Raw genomic sequence first — 20,409 nt, forward strand, 5'->3', positions numbered from 1 at the left:
GCTGCTGGATGGTCTCAAGTCACACAAAAGGAATGTTCCTCAAAATGCTTCAAAGCTGCTCTGTATACGGTACGGAACACAGCTAGTGGTATTGTGACAATAAAGCAATGGATTTCTGCCGCTTAGAAAATAAAAATACTACAATAAATGGGATACCAGTATAACACCAGTGTAGCATTATACCCTAAAGAAACCCTACTCAGACCTATAACACACCACGGTTTACCATCAATGACAACACAAAGAACACGTATTGTAAAGTGGTCTTGACATAGGAACACACTGGTACTGACAGAGTCTAAAATAATCTGATTGATTGGGCAACACAGATACATTTAAAACATATTACAAATCAGTTGACAACACAGTTTGTGGTGATGAATCTATTAAAAATGCACAGCTACACAGATTTATTTTATACATGCAAATAAAGCTTTACTATGTGAAGTCCTGAATACTTTACCATTTGTAATTCTATTTTAAAGGAGAAATAACTGAAGGCACTGCTAATCTTGGATGCTATTTGTTTCTATAGCTTTACGACGAGGCCCATGCATTAAGAGAAGAGAAAAAAGAAAATCCTTGAATGGAAAATACACCACAGGGTCATCTTTCTCTAATGTATCAAAGAACTGAAAGCAAAGAGCTAACACCCCCAACACTCGCCCACATGTAATAAACATTCACATATAAAATCTCCTGTTACACATATAAAACTAATCATTAAAACAAATGTAATTATATCCAGCTGCCCAATAGAATTAGTGACTCATGGATAGCTGTTAAAGCAATATCTGCCAAACTTCTGTTTAGTGCAAAGAAAAGTTTTTGCCTCAGATGAGGCAGTTTTTGAGACATACTGACAAGGGGGAGTTACTCACTTTTAAATGATTTTCTTACATTAGCTTGGTGTCTCATTTTATGAATGGAAGCACAGAGTTAGCAAGAGATCTTCTCCTGGTTCAGTTCTAATTACAATAGAAGAGTACAGTTCAGAATTGTGAATACATTAGTGACCATGTGTTTATTACAAGGGTTTTGGTTCTTGTCAATTGCATATAATTGAACTGGTCAAATGCAGCAAGTATACATAAGAACATAATAAAACTCGTTTACAAACGAGAGGAGGCCATTCGGCCCATCTTGCTCGTTTGGTTGTTAGTAGCTTATTGATCCCAGAATCTCATCAAGCAGCTTCTTGAAGGATCCCAGGGTGTCAGCTTCAACAACATTACTGGGGAGCTGGTTCCAGACTCCAATTCTCTGTGTAAAAAAATGCCTCCTATTTTCTGTTCTGAATGCTCCTTTATCTAATCTCCATTTGTGACCCATGGTCCTTGTTTCTTTTTTCGGGTTGAAAAAAAAAAAAGTTAGAATTTTTAATGCTTGAATCAGATCGTCGTCTTTGTTTAAGACTGAATAGATTCAATTATTTTAGTCTGTCTGCATATGCCATGCTCTTCTTTGCACTCTTTCTAGAGCCGCAATAGCCTTTTTGTAGCAAGGTGACCAGAACTGAACACAATATTCTAGATGAGGTCTTACTAATGCATTGTAAAGTTTTAACATTACTTCCCTTGATTTAAATTCAACACTTTTCACTATATATCCAAGCATCTTGTTGCCCTTTTTTATAGCTTCCCCACATTGTCTAGATGAAGCCATTTCTGAGTCAACATAAACTCCTAGGTCTTTTTCATAGATTCCTTCTTGAATTTCAGTATCTCCCGTATGGTATTTATAATGCACATTTTTATTGCCTGCGTCCAGTACCTTAAACTTTTCTCAATTAAATGTCATTTGCCATGTGTCTGCCCAGTTCTAAATGCTGTCTAGATCATTTTGGATGACCTTTGCTGCTGCAGCGGTATTTGCCACTCCTCCTATTTTTGTGTCATCTGCAAATTTAACAGGTTTGCTTACTATACCAGAATCTGAGTCATTAATGTAAATTAGGAATAGCAGAGGACCTAATACTAATAAAAAAAACAAATGAAATAATTGAGCACCAGCCAATTACTTGTAAAATTGATCCAGACCATTGTCTCACTAATTAGTAAAATCTCTGCTGGTTAGACCCTGCCAGTCTGGGGACAGTATACACATTTTATACACCAGGAGCAGACATGTACATTCTTAAGAATGGCTTAAAGATTATGTTTTGTTTTGCAGTTCATAAGAAAAAAAAAACCACATACCTTGCCTTGGTAAACGTACACAAAAAACGTTTAAAAAACATGGGTTTTGATTAACATGGGCTTTCAATAAAAAAATAAAACAAAAACATTACAATTGAAGCATTGCTAAATTCCTTTAATGAATAAGCAATTAGCAAACATTAAAACTAAATTAAATTTGTGCTGCTAAACTTTTTTTTTTATCAGGAAAATTCATTTAGCCATCAATAGGCAGTGAGAGCACCCACAAAGAAAATACATTTTACAGTCACGTTTTGCTGAACTCAACATTAAAAATCAGGTGTCATTTGAATGCATATTAGACTTATTACCCAAGACCTTTTAACTCGCTCGCTTGCGGGATCAACAGCTTCTTAAAAGATGTAGGGAATCTTGTTTATTTTCATAAATGCAATTAAAAAAAATTAATTAATTTTTACCAAGAACAGGGACACCGATTGCTTCCCTCTGTGGTTAGCCTTGTAATTGCCCAGTTTTAAAGCCTTGTCGTCTGCCTTTTTCAATTAACAATGTGTACTGCAACTTAGTTTCCACCACATTCAGCTAAATGTTTTTGAAAATGTAGTTGTTGTCATTTGGGTTGCTGCTGAATTTAGAAGCTATTGTTTTGTCATGGAGAGCGTGTGTGCTAAAGGGCTTGTGCACACTGCTAAGAGAACAACATGAACATGTCAATGGCTTTGACATTAAAGAGCACAAACTGTCTGTGCGGTACTATTAAATTTAATGTGTAACTCCATACAAAGTACAGACCGGGTTTACAATGCAAATCAGGTTATCAGGGTTTATCCAGATTGTATGGTAACAGTTCATCTGTCTTATTCAGTGAGCTTACTTACACACATTAATTATTATTTAGTCATTTAGCAGACGCTTTTATCCAAAACGACTGGCAGAGACTTGGGTATCTATGCGTCACAACTGCTGCTGCAGGGTCACTTTCAACAGGACCTCGGTTTTACGTCTCACCTGAAGGACATGCCACAAGGAGGTTAAGTGACTTGCTCAGGATCACACACAGTCTGTCAGTGGGAGAGATGGGATTGAACCTGGAACCTCCTGGTAATAAGCTTCTTTCTTCAACCGCTGGACCACCAAGCCTCCTAATGTTAAAGGGTTAATGATGTCATATGTTAGAAACACCAAATATGTAAAGGTTATCTATGTCTACAATTACATGTAATATTGACAGTAATTGATGCTAAGCTCAATTTAGAACTATACCTGTTGTTTAAATTCAAAACAGACACATCTTCCAGCTATCTACTGTATTTATATAGGTTTGTGTGGGGTACAAAGAAAAGCAAAATAAATATACAGCAAACATTGGCTATAAGTTTTGCAAGGCACTCTTTTCTTTAAGGAAGATGTCAGACCATATAATAATGTTGTAATGTAAACAGGAGGAAGAAAAGTGGTATTTAGTGGTAAGTAAATTACTAGGTGCTGGTCATCGTTGTTAGTTCCAAAATGCACTTTTGATAAGCTTAATATTGGCATAATATTGTGCCTTCTAGTTAAAGACAACCATATCTAAACATTATTGACTGTTAGTTAGCTATCAATTTAACAGCTGTTTTACCAATACAAATGTTTTGATGTCAAACAGTCAAGTTGACAGAAATTGTTCACAGAAACAACGTAGGCTAATATATTCAGGTTGGGCATGCATAAGCAGAGTTTGGTTGACTACAGAGTAAGACATTACTATAAAGCTAAACAAAGAATGAGTGATCTTTGTTAGAAATTTACATTTAAACACCTGTATTTTAATACTCATAAAAATATCAAACTTAATGTGTGCAATCAATTTAAATCTATACTGCATTAAGATGTTTTACACTAGAATAAAAAATAACTGAAAATAACAAAGAAAGCTGAAATTCTTTAAGCCAGAGAAAAGTGATTTACCTAATGTTTTGTTTTTTTTTTTTAAATTAGAGATCAGTTGATATATTTCTACAAATCCCCACTAATCCATACTGTTAAGAGTCTTTACCTGACATAGAGCAGAATTAAGAGGACACTGATAGAGCATTATTATGTTTTATTACTGCAAGCAACTGAAGGTGTATTTGTTTTTTGAACATTTTAGTAATACTGACCTGTGCATATGGAAGGACACATGGGTTTCACCAGAGTGAAAATAATAAAGCAAATGAAAATATTGACACCAAAACTATCAGGGGTTTGTTAGAATGTTGTTGTTAATGTTTTTGATTAGTACGCTTTTAAGACTGGCCTGACCATATATAATCACATATCTTTTAAAGTTATAAGGCATGAAGGCTTGCTGGAGTCTGTGCAAATTGATTCTTAATGTTTCTTGCAAATTGCACTCTGTAGAAACCAGGGGAAATTTCTCCATACATCAACAAAGACAGAACAAATAGGAATTCTGAAGCATATTTTGCATGAAGAGTGTTTACTAGATTAAAGCCATAGCTAAGACCTGGAAAAATGGTACTTCTGAATAACATTGTCTCTTTTAAGAAATGTTGTCTGAGAGGAACAATACTGTTGTCACCATTCAGCTTTCCAATTGCAAGCATGTAAATGCAGTTACATTTAGCATAGCATGTCTTTTGTTCTGAATGGCAATGGGCAGCTACAGTAAAATGGTATGACAGATGAAGTAGACTGCTGAGACTTTCGTATTTTGACATACTGTACCGGTATTGCAATGGTAGGATACAATACCATTGTACCATATAAGTTTTCGTGTGCTGCAATATAGGTAGGCTTGCTCCATTTCAATGTTTTTTTGTCTGGGGCTCACAAAATATTGTAATAAATCACTCACCTCATTTATTTTTCTTTATTGAAACATCATGAAATCTGTTAATGGGTAGCAGGGGCTTTGCTACTGAATGCGATCATTTTCAATGTATTCTTGGCAGCTGACCATGTGCATCTGGATCAGATGATACTGTATCCTAGCTATGGAAAAGCAAATGAAAGGGGTGTCAATCATACCTGGCATGTTCTTATTATTGGATACCAGTGTCTCTGCCCCATTCAATCATGACGTGTCATCAGTTCAGCTGGTCAAAAATCATGCATAAATTAAACATGGCAAAACCTGTTGTACAAGTAAGCTGTTGTATAAGCTTTCATGGTATTCCAATGAAGAACCCAAGTAAAATACATACTGTAACAGTATTTTGTGAGCCCCTAAAAAAAAAAAAAAACATTGAAAAGGAGGAAATATAAATTCAGGCAATGTTGCAATTTCTGGTAATACTGTGGTCTTCTGGAATTCCACCAGGGCAATATACTGATGTTATAATTGTATCCCAAAGGGATTTTTAAAACTGTATACAGTAGTAAGGGCTATATTTGTAAGCTAGTATCAGAGGAGAAACCTGGTATAATGATGCTGAGGTCAAAGCTATTGATAAAATGTGGTCATTAAGCAAATGGTTCTTAGCAAAACACGAACTCAGACAATGAACAACAGGAATGAAGATTTTTACTAAAGGAAACACATTAATTACACCCACAGTTATTGTCTAAAGTATGCCCACCATTATCGGAACTAGTCTCAGTTTAACAACCTAATTAAACTTTCTGATAGTCTACATTTCACCTGAACATCTTGTGATCTCCAGTTAAACACTCTGTGACAGACTCCCCAGTAGGGTCATGAGTCACAGACTGTCAGCCATCTGCACGGAGACATGCTGTCGCCTGGGCACTTGTACCCAAATTGACGATCTCTTTTTCCCAAGAAATACATAAATGCTTAAAATCTATTCTGTAGTTTTCCTGCAGCTTCTTTCTCAGTTCTTATCACCACAGTGGAAGAAAAGCAACTGACCTACTTATCAGCATGTTTACTTTGAGCTTTTGTTCTTTAGGGGCGTTGGTGACATTTCAAAGACTATACCCTGGGTAGGCTTTGGTTAAGAACCTTCATTTTGTTTGACAGCCTAATTGGTTTTACATTGTAAAATCAATATCACATGTCAAAGGAAAAAAAAATGACTTTGGCGGGAACAGAGGGGTGATTGCAGACTCTGCCTCTGGCTTTTCAGCGGAAGTCAGTGGAGCTCACTCTGCAGTGTTGTGTTTTCCATTGCCGTTTTATTGTTTTTAACCAGATATTTACATTTTCAAATCCACAGCAGACTGCTAATTATCCCAACTCCTCTGTTGACAAATGTTTAGTGGCAGAGGATAAAAGATAGAGTTCTAGAGGTGATAACCTTATCATAGCTCATTGTTATTAAGCTATTTCAGCACTGAAACACATTTACTATCCCACTACAGTATGTTAGTAAATATTACTGCCCAGGAGGGTTTCATAACAATCTGTTATATCCAGTTCCTGTCAGAAACATGGTACAGCATTCTCGACCAGTTATTATTATTATTTACACAGTATTGTAACCCAGTTCGTTCAATTAAAAGAACAGAGGGCTTGAAGCACCTTGAAGAAACTCTTCCCATGGTTTCTTCCCATGTTATTATTATTATTATTATTATTATTATTTATTTCTTAGCAGACGCCCTTATCCAGGGCGACTTACAATTGTTACAAGATATCACGTTATACATTATACAGATATCACATTATTTTTACATACAATTACCCATTTATACAGTTGGGTTTTTACTGGAGCAATCTAGGTAAAGTACCTTGCTCAAGGGTACAACAGCAGTGTCCCCCACTGGGGATTGAACCCACAACCCTCCGGTCAAGAGTCCAGAGCCCTAACCACTACTCCACACTGCTGCCTCCACAATGTTAATTTGTGTCTTGCAGGAGCACTGGCCTCATAAATCTGAACTGAGTATCCAAGTGTTCAAATGAGGCTGGAGGTACAATCTCTGATGAAGTGCTTCCATCGACAGAAATTACATGCTGTACAGTATCATCATTAGTGGGGAAAATGATTAGCTTTTCCTAAGATGCGTTCTAGACAATGCCGAAAATTTCCTAAGAGCATTTGCTCGCTATGCTTAATTGCTACCAGGTGACATGAAAGACTCTTAACCAGTAAACAGCTTCAAAGGCAAGACCTTACTTTTCAAAGTACAGGCTTTAATATCTTAATGCTGCTATATAAAGTGCCTAAGGGATGGTTGGCATTAAGGGGCTGATGTAAGGATGCATGCAGACTGATTTGTGTCTGCAAAACACCCATATTGCAGCCAAAATCGGTGGGACTTTTGTGGCCACTAAAAATGTGGTGTATGTAAAGAATGGTTTTCATCTGGTGTTCCGCACTTGCTATCAAATTACCAATTTTCCATCATTAATCCATGTAAATGACATTGAAATGTATTCAAAGAGCATGGAATTGGGCTGGGATCTGGAATATTAAGCAGGTGCAAACATTACAATGAGATGTAAGGATTTTTGCACCTCCTCTTACAAGGTGAAAACCAATGTAGAAGCGAGTAATTAAGAGCTGTGTAAAATCACACACCTTCAGAGACCTGTCATTGGCTTCAGGCTGGCAGCTGTGATACCTTTCCTGATGCTGTGACGCTTAGCTCTTGTTGAAGACTTGCAGGGAAACCTTCAGAGGAGAAGGGCAAGACGAAGGAGACCCCACATATTTAAACCCAGGGTCACTTTGTTTGGGATTCCGGAGGATGCAGTGGTAAGGCGTTACTGTCTCACTCCGCAGGTCATCCTAGATCTAATAGCTGAATTTCACCTTTTCATCACCTGGTTGACTGTCCTCCTGGTAACACCAACAGCACTGACTTTCTCCACTATAGACCATATGGCCTCTGGTAGCATAAATGAAGTTCATAACTAAAGTTCGGGAGGAAGGTCAGACACCAATCTCTGCGTCACCAAATAGAATCATTCAATTAAAATTGTTAGCACTATAAATACCATCTTCACTTACCTCTCATTTGTGTTTTAATTTCATTGTACTTGCACGCATCATGGACAACATTCTGGATTATTCTGTTTCGTCGGATGATGATCTGTTTGCCGTTTCCCTGGAGTCAAGATCCACACAATCAGTTCAACCAGCCCTTCCCAGGCCAACTCCAGAACAACTTCGGTCGGCCAGATGTCTGCTTCTCCAAGACCATCACCAGATCCCTTGCCTTTTCCCTGTTGCCCAGCACCACAACCGGCTCACTCTCCTGTCTGTCATTGCCTCTGCCTCACCACTCGTTCCTCCGCAACTCCTGATATCAGAGACTGGACGATCCCCAGGCTCCAGCATTATCTTCGTAGCAACAACATCCCATTCATATCTACAGCACGTAAGGAGAATTTGTTTAATTTATTTCTGTCCACTCTGCAGCATCCTTCCCGTCGCAGGTGTTCTGACGACAGCACAGATCATCACTTTCCAGCTCGCCCCCAGTGTTGCCATGTCTCACAACAAAACAAGTCAGTACTTGTCAGTATGGGTGTTTTACAAATTTCAACCCGCGACTCTCAAAAAAACAAGCCCAATTCTGTTTATTATAAGTGGACTTGACAACACCTTACCCCGCACCCACTGCATCTCCACGAAGCGCGTCTATATCTGGAAAACACAGAAGGCGGGACCTCCACAGCACCTGTCAATCAATGGCTCATTCAGCAGTTCCTGAGCATTCTGGATTCAGAGACTGTTTCACAGTCGGGAGTGGCTGCTCCCACGATCCATCCCAGACTTTCAGCGCCCACCACTGTCGTCCAACAAGCCCCCAGCTGCGGGCTTCAACAGGGCCCCACAGCCCCCTTCTATTCCTTACCTCAAACGGTTGCCCAGCAGGGCCCCCCTTTTCCATCCACTCTTTCGTCCTTCCCAACGGTCCTCCAACCGTAACCTTTTAGGTTACCCCCTCCTCACTACCTGCATCCAGCAGGCCCCCATATCGGTTCCACCACTCACACGACCATTTCCTGCTCCCTTACCGACCCTCCACTCCGTCCCCTCATGCCCCTCCCTCGCGATCCTCCTCATCTTTTCATCCCCTCCAGATCAAAAGACGATCAGGGCTGCAATATTACATACTCTGGAGGCCGCCAGATTTGTAATAACTTCAATGAAGGAACCTGTCCTATTTCGCCTGTAACTTCCTTCATATTTGCAACCATTGCACCAAAGCCCATTCCCAATTATTATGTCCCCGCAAGCCCCCCCCAAAAAAACAGCTAAAAATCAAAAAACTTCTGCTTAACATTCCAAAATGAGTACTCAAATTCCTGTCCATACCCATTAATGTCCAAACCCTAGCCTCAGAACTACACAAGCAACCTGACCGTTCTTTTGTTTCTTTTCTAATTACTGGTCTCTTTTGTCAACCTACCTCTTCCACTTATTGCAAAAACCTCCAATCTGCCATCTTAGACCCTGAATCTGTAGATAATTTAATAAAGTATTAGACAACCATTTTATGATAGGCCTCTTTGAATCCCCTCCTTTTCCAACCTTTCGCATTAACCCTATCGGGGTTGAAATAAGAAAACAGTCGGGCAAAAAGAGACTGATAATCGACCATTCCGCTACCCATAACTCCACCACACCCAGCATTAATAGTTTAATCCCTCACAAAGTTTTCTCCCTGCAATATGCAACAATTGACCACGACAAATCCTTAATCAAAATTGCTGGAAAAAACACATGGCTGGCTAAAGCCGATATATCAAACGCATTTAAAATCATGCCCGTTGATCCTGCGCAGTGGCACCTCTTTGGAGTACAGTGGCATTCCAAATTTTACTTTTCTGTTCGCCTGACGTTCGGCTGCAGAAGCAGCCCCAAGATATTTGATACCGTCAGAAGCACTGTGCTGGATCCTCCTTAATAACTGCATCTCATTTTCTTCTCATTGATTTTCCCCATGCTCCCCCTGCCCAGAACATAATGATCCTAGAAACATTATTTTCAAATCTCGGCATCTCTTCCATCAAGTTTCTAGGCACCCTGGATTCCCAATCTTTTTCAGCCTCGCTTCCCCGGAAAAAAAAGATTGTATTGTATCTATTATTTCCACTTTTCTGTCTGGTCCTCCTACCAAACCCAATCTTCTGTCACTCCTAGGCCATTTAAACTACACAATGAGGATAATTCCTCAAGGAAGAGCTTTCATCTCCTACCTTCTTCTCTTGATCCCTTCTGTTGATTCCCTCAATGATGTCATACTCCTGGATCCTTTTTGCCGAGAGGTACTCCTACTAAAAGAATGGAACGGCATTACATTCTTTTACAACGACTGTCTCCTACTGCCCGAAGACATTCAACTGTTCACAGATGTAGCTCCCTCTCTCGGCTTTGGAGGATAATACAAGGGAAAATGGTTTTCTGCTCCATGGCCTGAAGAATTCAGCACCATTCCTATACCCAATCAATCTTCGTCATTGTACAAAATCCGGTCGTTGTAGCCACATTCTTTTGGGGGTCTTCCTGGGCCCAAAAATCCATTCTTATCTACTCAGATAATTCAGTTACAGTCCAAATCATTAACAAAGAGATTCAGAGCAATAGCTCCCGAAGCCTACCCCCTGCCAACTCAGATTCCTTTTTCAGACCTGACATTCCTGTGAGCCACCTGCTGCTTTTCCTGGTTCTGCAGGCTCAAGAAACAACTTTTATCGCTCCCCGCTCACTGCAAATGTACTGGTCATCCTGGAATTGCTTCATTTTCAATGCCTGTAGTATCATCCGATATTATGTTCCTTAAGAATAGAACTATAAGAGTTTCCTCCATCAAAGTTTCAATTTCCGGCATCCAGTTTTTCCACAAACTCATTTTCGGCGCCCCCAGCTAGGTTGTTGGTCCTCCAGTGCTTACCAAGTTTACGTTAGAACAAATATTACGGATCCTAAAAATGGTTTTAGAAAAATGTGATCTTAAGTGTTAGTAGCCTGCCCGGAGGAAGGACAAATGCATCAGCCATGGATTCCCAGAGGTTTATTTCCCAAAAATGGGTTTTGTTTTCCTCTCCTGCACGCTGAAGATCATTTGTTAAAGGTTAGCTAAACCTTCAAGTGGGCTAGATTCAATACTAATTGCGGCATTGAGACCGGCTTGTTCTTTTTGGGGGTCTCCGCCTCGTCCAGTCGGCCAGGCAGCGAGCCCTCAAACAAAGTTAGGTTTGATGCCAAATTAATGTGTATATACAACATACTTCTCTGTAAAATCGCATACTCTGCATTCTCCACAATAAATATGTGTACTAAAACATTGATGTTGGCTGAGGCATTTCCAAATAACTCAATTTCATGCTGAGTGATCTCAGCTGTAAGAACTCTCAGCTCCTCCTCAGAAAACTTTTCTTTTCCATGTGCCAAGAGGACTTTGCTGCCCTTCCTCTGTGTCACAAAGACGGCTGCAGTGGGTGACGTCAGACCAGAAACAGGAAGTAACACCCAGAGACTTGGGGTTTTGATGAAGCTGAGCGCATGATCGCGCTCAGCATTTAATAATTAAACAGAACAGAAAATAAAAGGTTTGAACACAAAACAGGACACGGCACTTGAGCCAAAATAAACAGACAAACAAAACAAACACGGTGAGTGAAAACATATATTTACTTTTTCCTTGGTTTACTTTTTATTTTCTCCTTCTCCACACCCGTTCTCCACTCCCTGAACACACAACCCAGAGTGAGTAAAACGTGCATCTATATATACTGTTGTGCTGGGATTCAATTACTAATTAATTATTCACTTGAATCCCAGCACGTGAATTAATTATGTGCAACTTCGTGCTCACATATTAAATACTTTAAATGCACGTGAAGTGATGTGCAATCCTCGTGCTTAAATACAATTATACATTTTTAAACACACGTGAAACACACACCCATTTATGTCCTGTGTACCAACTACAATACACCAACATTAACACACGCAACATACAACATATAACACACAAATGCACACAGGGGCAGGGCACATTGCCACACTCTGACATATGTTTTTTGTTTGGGTTGATTTTTGCACTCCACAAATGTCATACAGCACCACTGGGCTGTAAGTGCGGCCGCTTAATAGCCCGATGAACAGGCGGTGCTCATTACGACCCTCATTATCATGATTGCAGCTCATTATTTGCACGCGTTGAGTAATTTGCATTGCTCTTAAGCTTACTCAAAATAATTGCAAATCGAGTCGATGGAAACTTTGCTAAAGGTTGTTTGTTGTCATGATAAGAAAGAATTTCACGTGCAATACAGTAGGTTAAAAAAATTAACAGCTGGCCATGCATTGGGATGTCAATACTGATGAGAGCATTGCTGCTTGAGCTGAGCACAGTTTATAGCTGAAGTCATTTTTCTTTGCGGATGTGGTCTGAAATTCACAACAAATATGATACTGTGTAATCCCCAGTAGAATATGTCCTACAGTTATACAGCTCCTGCCACATAAATCCTGGAAATGTAACATGCACTGCTCATGTTCATTATGTTTCCTTTCACCCCGTGTCAGGTACACTGCAGCCACAATAATCAAAGCATGTTACCTGTTGTTGGTGTTATCAATTATTACACCTGTGAAGTATAAGATTGTATTTCTTCAGCTTTCTCTTTTGTCTCACATACTGTAGAGAGATGTGTTGAAGTCTCTGTGAAAATATCTTTTGACAAAGATTAGAAAGCATTAGAAAAAACCCAGGCTGAAAAGATTTAAGCCCGTCAAACAGGAAGGTTTGCAGTAAAATAGAATATTTTCAAAACCCCACAGTAGAATACATGAACTGAGGAAGGCAGTATGTGCCGCATTCATTATTTACTGTCAGGCTCTTTTTTGACAGGTTGTGTTGCTTTGCAAATCCTCATCTTTCATGACAGTTTGTCAGGGCCCTGGATTTGAACATGCAGACAATATTTACAGACAACGATACAATCTGTGTGAACTATTCAGCAAAAATGTCAATAAATAAATAAATAAATAAATAAATAAATAAATAAAAACAAAGTATGGATTTGTATTCATTTGATTATTTTTCATTGCAACCAGTACCTAATATTTACTGTGCTGTACAAAACATCTCTGGAATTGGTCTATCATTATAGTCTCTGTTATACCATTTCCCAAGGAGGCCACTAGAGGGACTTATTACTGATACTGTACTTAGTTTAGTGTAATTAATATGAAAGGAGTCATTTAATAGAAGTAATGAACGGTAGAGTAACATTCCAACTATGATTTTTAAATCATAGAAACTATGCACATTTTATTTACTGTATGGGGCAGTATTAACCTATTATAAATCCCAAAAGCTGGTCTATATTTAATGGAAATAACATTCCTAACTCATAGAGTAATAAACAGTTACGTGCAGAATTATATGCATAGCTTCTATGATATGTATACTGTATGTATTTGCTAAACCTCCCCATGTTACTTATTCCCTTATGGAACATGGATAGCTAGGATAACAAAGGAGTGCATTCAATTTACTAAATGGGTAGACATCAGATACAAGGCAAATATTTAGCTGGAGGGTTTATAATGACAGCATCAGTTTTCAAGGATAAGCAGTTGGTAAACTTTTGTTATTTCTTAGTCACCTGTTTATATAAAATAATGTACAGCACCATGCTTGAAATTAATTGATTTTCCTTGTAGATTCATCTTAACTGGTTTAGTGTTTTTCATTAGTCATAGTTGTTATTTTTAATTTACAGCTAATGCTCAGCGATGGTTACTAAAACTATTTCTTCACCCACTTTGAAGTTCTGCATCAAAATCTTGCCACAAAACATTCAGTACAAATGACAAAGCTGTCTTTCTAATCCCATCCCGTTACTGTATTCCTGTAGAGAGTGTTATTTTTTTTAAACATTTGGAATGGATTTGGATCATTAATCTGTAGGCATTGATACTCCTGAGAAAAGCTAAGCTGCCTTCAGGCTGTGTGCACTGACCAACCCCTGGAAGTAAAATGGCTGCCAGACAATGGCCTGCTTAAGTCACTGAAAAGTGGTGAGGAAGTTAAATACCACTAAACAGTTCAACTCCATGGAAATGTACTATTCTCTAACCTTCTCTAAAGGAACAGCATTAGAAGATATACTGTCATGAAAGAATGCACTCTGTCAGTGGCACAGGAGTGTTTCTAACAAACACAACTGAGCACAGGACAGGATTTAGCCAGCAGGGACACTGACTGTCCCCAGCACTGGTACACTGTCAAGTTAAGCAAGGCATATTTGACTTGTTTAACTTTTTCAACATACTCTAAGGCTTGGTCTGTCTCAAATACAGTATTTAGCAATATTGAAGACTAACAATATTCAAATACAAAATGATATGGTTATTAATACAGTGGGCAAGGGCTTCCAATTATGTAACTGAGGGTTTTTTTTTTTTTTTTTTTTTAGATAAGTGGAAACAAAAAGGCTTCTATGTGAGGTTTTGCATGCATCTCACAAAATGGGCTATACCAGAAGCCTTATTGTTTTGTTATTGTTTTCATCATGACCTCGCTTTATCGTGCTACAACAGCAGCAGAGGAAAGAAAGTGCTTCCATTAATGAAGAGAAGGGGTAAAAAAAAAGGATCTTCACAAGAGTCAGAGGGAAAATAAAGTATGGAAACAAAAACAAATGTATAAGGCATAATAATAGGGTACGTGTAGGGAAGTTGTTGTGCTTAAAATAGGATAGAGAAATCGTATTCCCTCTCATTAATAAATATAAATAATAATTGCCTTAGGAATCCCACTAGTCCGACCCATTTTTGGCCTAGATAGATTTCGACTAAAACAATACAGATCAAAGAACAGTTACAAATGAAGATGCAATTTCAGTCAAAATTAACCATGAATTTAAAAAATCCAGTTAACTGCCTTTTATCTAAATACCAGTACGTTTCTGTATGGTTTACAGTTACACTAACGCAAGGTCGATACAATCATGCCACACGTGATACAGTACTGGTACTGTATCATTCGTCTTTGCTTTCAGCGTTTTAGTGTGGTCCATTCTGTAAAGTGAGCAGCTTTCCTATTGAGACCATTCGTAGACAAATACTATACTCAGCAGACGAGAACATTTCCCAGCTCTGGCAACATTTTTACATAGCTCTATCTTTAACTTTAATCATATTTCGATTGGTTTACCAAGCACAGACGCCCACACACATTTCAATGTGTGGCCTTCGTCGTCTTCTATTTTCTTAATCGGGGTTGTTTAAATTAACGCAGTGGTCGTCCAATCTACCATTAAACACTCTGGCATGGCACAGCAGCACTAATGAGATTGTTTGAAACGATGCATCCAGACAACCAACAAACAGATTAAAGGCGACGCTCTCCCCCAGTCACTCAGTCGCGAGACGTGGGCAGGCTAAGAGAAGTCACCCTAAGGAATACAGTGCTTGAACCACTGAGGTGCTGCTCATTACTGGGTTTCATGGGTGAGTTACTTTCATTCACTAAACACTTTGTAGTAAAACAATGTCATGACATTATTACAAAACTGACAACTGTCTGTGAAAGCTGCAAAGAGGTTTGCTTGATCTGCTGCTGGGTTACTTGATTAGATCACACACAGACTGAAAATGCTTACTGTGTATGTTTACTTAAACACACACGTTATTATTCGGCCCATTTTTTATGCATTTATTACTACAGCTAGGTTGAATACTGCTTCCATTTAGTTTTTATTTTGTTTGAGGTACATGGCTTGTTTTTGGTGTTTTTTTAATTTAATGTTTTCTCAAAATCTGTGTTCAGTATTTTTGACTTTCTTAACATGATGCCTTCAGTGTACAACGTTTAGCAATATACCATACTGCTGGAGGGATTTATGACAACATGAAAAATAAATACATAAATAAATACACAAATAAATAAATACATGGATAAATAAATATCAAAATAAATAAACACATGTCCAAATAAAGAAAGAAAGAAATATAAAAATACAAACATATCTATATATTTATTTCGACATTTATTTATTTATTTATTAATTTCGACGTTTATTTCTTTGTTTATTTTTCATGCTGGCATAAAATATCCTCTAACTTAATTAGCTGTAGTTTTAAACTGTTAACTCCTGTGTTCAACAAGGAAACTAAAATATCTTAATTTGGTATACTTTCTTCCTTCGTTTGGTATTGCTTAACTATTGGGCGTTACTTTTAAAGGCGGTTGTCCTCGCAATATGATTATGTTTTATGAATACAAGGAAATGCTAATAATTCATTATTGTGTGCCCTAGGAGTAGGTCAGCAATACCGTCAAATTACCTAAATACTGCAAATTGGAGAGGATTATTGTATTGGTGACATTGTCGCTTACTCGTAGTTTAACAATACAGAGAGAGATATGAAGAATGACAGACATCTGCATTTGTGTCATCTCACGTTAGTCAAGTCCCTCGGATAGGTTTTTTTTTTTACTGGTGTGGTTATTTTTTGGTACGAGTCAAAAAGTATTACAAAGTGTACTGCACAACCTTCTAACGAGAACCAGTTTTATGTGATTGTATTCATTTATAAAAAGGCAAATCTTTCATCAATTTATAATTTGTTTTTTTGGCTTGACCGTACCTGGAAGTATTGTAACATTTTGCAATCATTTTAACTGTACCGTGTGGTTCGCTCTCTCCGCTCTCCAACACGAGCAAAATGCATACTGTAGTTATTATGATCAAAGAACTGACGGACTACGGTGGGTATAATGACACAAATAGTACATGTTTTAGTTAGTATATTCGTGGCTGGTTTACCGTCGTTATTAAGAATAAGAATTTAAACCAATGGATTTAATGAAATCCCTTTGGATTAGAGCCTATGTTTTGAGAAAACTGTATAGCAAAGCAACCAGACTGTTCTATGCACTCAACCACCGTACCAGAGCCTAAACCAGCAACATATTTAAAAAAGAACGACAGACCCAAAACCAGCGCACCAATCATTTCAATTTCCTTTACAGAATAAAGGGTTGTAATCGAAGGGTGTTTTTGTTCTTCTTCATGGAAACTGTTGTCATGACGATATGTCCATTTGTTAATAAACAGCCAGGTTTTTAAATGGTATTGGATGAGCGGGGATTCTGTTTCCCGTCTTCAGATCCATCGCTAAATTAATCCTCAGATCAGCACTTTGAACAATCAATGTAACTGACTCACGAGACCGATACAGATTTAGATGAAGTTATATGATAAACATGCTGCACTGTTAGATTATTTTTTATCGTTATTATTGCTATTATTTTTGTAGAAATCGCAGATTATCACATTTTATTTTTAGTGACCTTGGTGGCAGAAGTGCTGGGTTGTACATTGTCCGCATGTCTACTGATGCAACTTTCTGTCATCTTTTCTTAATTTATTTGTATTTGATTGACTTTATCTGGCCAGCTTTGTATAATGGAAAATATTACAACTGGCCAGTTCTGTCCATGTTTGAACATCTATTCAACTATTGTAAGCCTCTTCAAAAAGTGTTATGGGTTTGTAGTCTATTACCCAAACCACAGCAGCGTCCCAATGTTATGTACTGTACACCATGCTCCTGCTATAGCCTGCAGTAGTAGCAGGTTATAAATGACTAGGTTATAGCTTACATCTGAGGTACAGATTTTCAAATTGTGTTTTTATTATTACGAGACAGGGCTTATATTTGCAACATTGGTTTATAAATGTACAGATGCACCCCACAGACATAGCACAATCAGGTGCATGCATCTGTACACTGACCTTGTTCAGTTACTGTACAATGCCTTTTAAAGTAGCTACCACAAATTATTCTTATTCATGTCATGTTGTAACCTGCGGATGTTATACATGATATCATTGGTACTGCGTCCAAGACCTGATAGTCCTTTTTAGCAAACATTCAATTTTTGTAACAAGCCTTATAGAATCAGTCTCTTTTTTTCACGGTGACTACAGTAAGTACAGCCCTTATATCAGGCTGTGTAAGTGCCTGCCTCATTAGTATGGTCGTTTTGTATATTCTAAACGCTTTCTAATGCATGCCTAAGGCATAACTAAATCGTTTTTTAACAGACATGGTTTACCAGACAATTGTTTATATTAAAAAAAGACATTGTGAATGAATGTTACTTTCACAAGCGAAGTTAGTATGTATCAAGAAGGACTGTTTTCCTGTTCTTGATCTGGAGCCTTTACGGTATGTCTAATCTCCAGATGGTTAGTCACAGAGGGTGGATGACATTGCCAGCTTGTGTATAAACCGGGAAACCCCCCTGATTACACATCTACACCCTTAATAATCCATTTGGAGAGTAAAAATTAAACCTTGTAATGATTCACGACACAACTGCATTAAGCATTGTTTGTTTTTCTTTGTTGCAGTGAATTTCTATTGAAAGGGAAAAGGAAGAAAGGAGGGGAGTTACAAGCAAATTGTAAGTACTTGTATTATTTAATAATATGTTGTTGTATATTTACATATTTATTTGTTTTAAATTTTAGCCAACAAAAACTTGGCTTAGAGGGTTAAGCAGAGGGTTATCTGTATAATGAGGGGCGGCAGCAAAATATGACATTCATCTGTTCACACAAACTGGAGAATTATTGTGAAATATGGCTCTTGAAATTAAATGCTGCTCAGACACATAGAAGTATTGCTTGATTATCAGAGTTGCCTTTTTTTTTTAGTTAAATGATAAAAATACAATAAATTAATATGTGTAGGTAGCCACCCTATTATCAGCAGGGGTACCTCAGAAAAGAGAAAAGACTGCAAATGAGTTAAAAAGTGGGAGCCTAATAATAATGTGTTACACTAGTACCCAATAGTAGAACAGACAGATTTAGAGTGAATTGAGACAACACTGTGACCCTCCTATACTCCCTAATAACAAGCTATTAGACCCTAAACAGGCTAGACTCCACCTACCAGCCTTGCACTAATAGTACATTCCCTACCCAAGATAGAATCACCCCAGCTGTCTACTGAGAACCACCATTGTTGAACTGATCTGATTCATCTTTTTGAAAGTGTCCCCCTATCTGGCAGTAAGCAATACCCAGACCTCATTAGAGAGGATGAAGGGTAGAATTTCAAACCCGGCACTCCTGAGACACTTGACAGTAGCTACAGTTGGACTTATCCACTTCCTCTGTCCCAATAGGGCTCTTCCACAGTAGAGTCTCATTAACCTTCAACAGAACACCTCGTGGAAGATAATAATTACAAAAAAAGAATGGGTTTGTTTTAAGGTTAAAGTGGGACATTACTGTGCTCAGAGGCTTCTTCCAGGACAAAATCTAAACGTATGAAACAAAATCACTGGAAGTAACCGTTCTCCAACTAACATTTTGGAATCCAATAGAGAAAGGTAACCATGTTGGTTTGCAATTCAATGGTATAACTGTAAAACAAAGAAAACATGTTTCACTTTCCTCCAGTCTTTCTGTGTATGGAACTGTTTAGTGTTATACACACTGTATGTAAGATTATTTTTTTTCCAGTTGCAGGTATATTGATCATGAAACAGTAATTCATTACAAATTATATTATATGCTACTCTGTTTTTATAACCTGCCTCCCCTTTGGGGTTGTTTATCACAGTGAGAAAGTAACAGTGAGAACTCGTACAGGCGCTAACTGCTCATATCAGGTTATTTTTTCTGTTTTTCATTCGACAAGAATGGATTATGAGTCATTTATCCTCTAATCCTCTTAGATAGCCATGCAATGTCTCTTGGAAAAAAAAAAAGAAAAAAAAATGTTTCTCTATGTTACGTGGGGGGCACATCTACTGTAACACCAAACAGGTGAAGTAGATACTGAAAATGTTAATCTTGTCAAAGCTCCATCAAAATTCTTATTCCCGAGAATGGTGGGCTGCAGTGCCACAAAAACCTTATCCATTTACTGTCATTGAGTCAGAAGCAAGGAGGATTGGCATAAAACCTGCAGCTGTTCACCAATCAGTTGGTATCTTTCGTTGCTATGTTTTGTAGCTGTTTGGAATGGCTATTGTGTAATTCTCACTAGCTAATAGCAAAACAACAAAAGTAAATACTGTACTTAGCACCAAAAAGGAAGAGTTGATACAGCCTCTAAAAGCATCTCTACATTTTGGATTAAAGTGGTCAAACCCTTGGTAAAATTAAATGATGGTGACAGAATGTTTTGTGCTATGATTATTAGAGACTATCCCCACCCACTTTCATAACCTTTTATCATATGTTGATTACAGTGGGGGCATAATAGGTGCCTTTACAGTGGGTAGACTGGTCTTTGTTGCCCCCAAAACATACGCAGGTAACGTGGTTCAGGATATCAAGACAAACACCCCGTGTATTGTA

The 20,409-nt window shown here is 38.1% G+C and overlaps 1 protein-coding gene across 4 annotated transcripts in view; it reads left to right on the forward strand.

Annotated features, from left to right (window-relative positions):
- LOC117419941 (synaptotagmin-1) overlaps positions 1-20,409 on the forward strand; it is a 197,848-nt gene that overhangs the window by 54,622 nt on the left and 122,817 nt on the right. For 3 of the 4 annotated variants that reach the window (XM_058985648.1, XM_058985652.1, XM_058985650.1), the window contains exon 2: positions 18,445-18,497. The gene's annotated coding sequence lies outside the window, so the exon portion shown is untranslated. Of the gene's footprint in view, positions 1-15,102; positions 15,533-18,444; positions 18,498-20,409 lie in introns of those variants that run through there. The other variant, XM_058985649.1, reaches the window with a different exon arrangement.

Source organism: Acipenser ruthenus, chromosome 14 (genome assembly GCF_902713425.1).
Source record: "Acipenser ruthenus chromosome 14, fAciRut3.2 maternal haplotype, whole genome shotgun sequence".
Taxonomy (NCBI): domain Eukaryota; kingdom Metazoa; phylum Chordata; class Actinopteri; order Acipenseriformes; family Acipenseridae; genus Acipenser; species Acipenser ruthenus.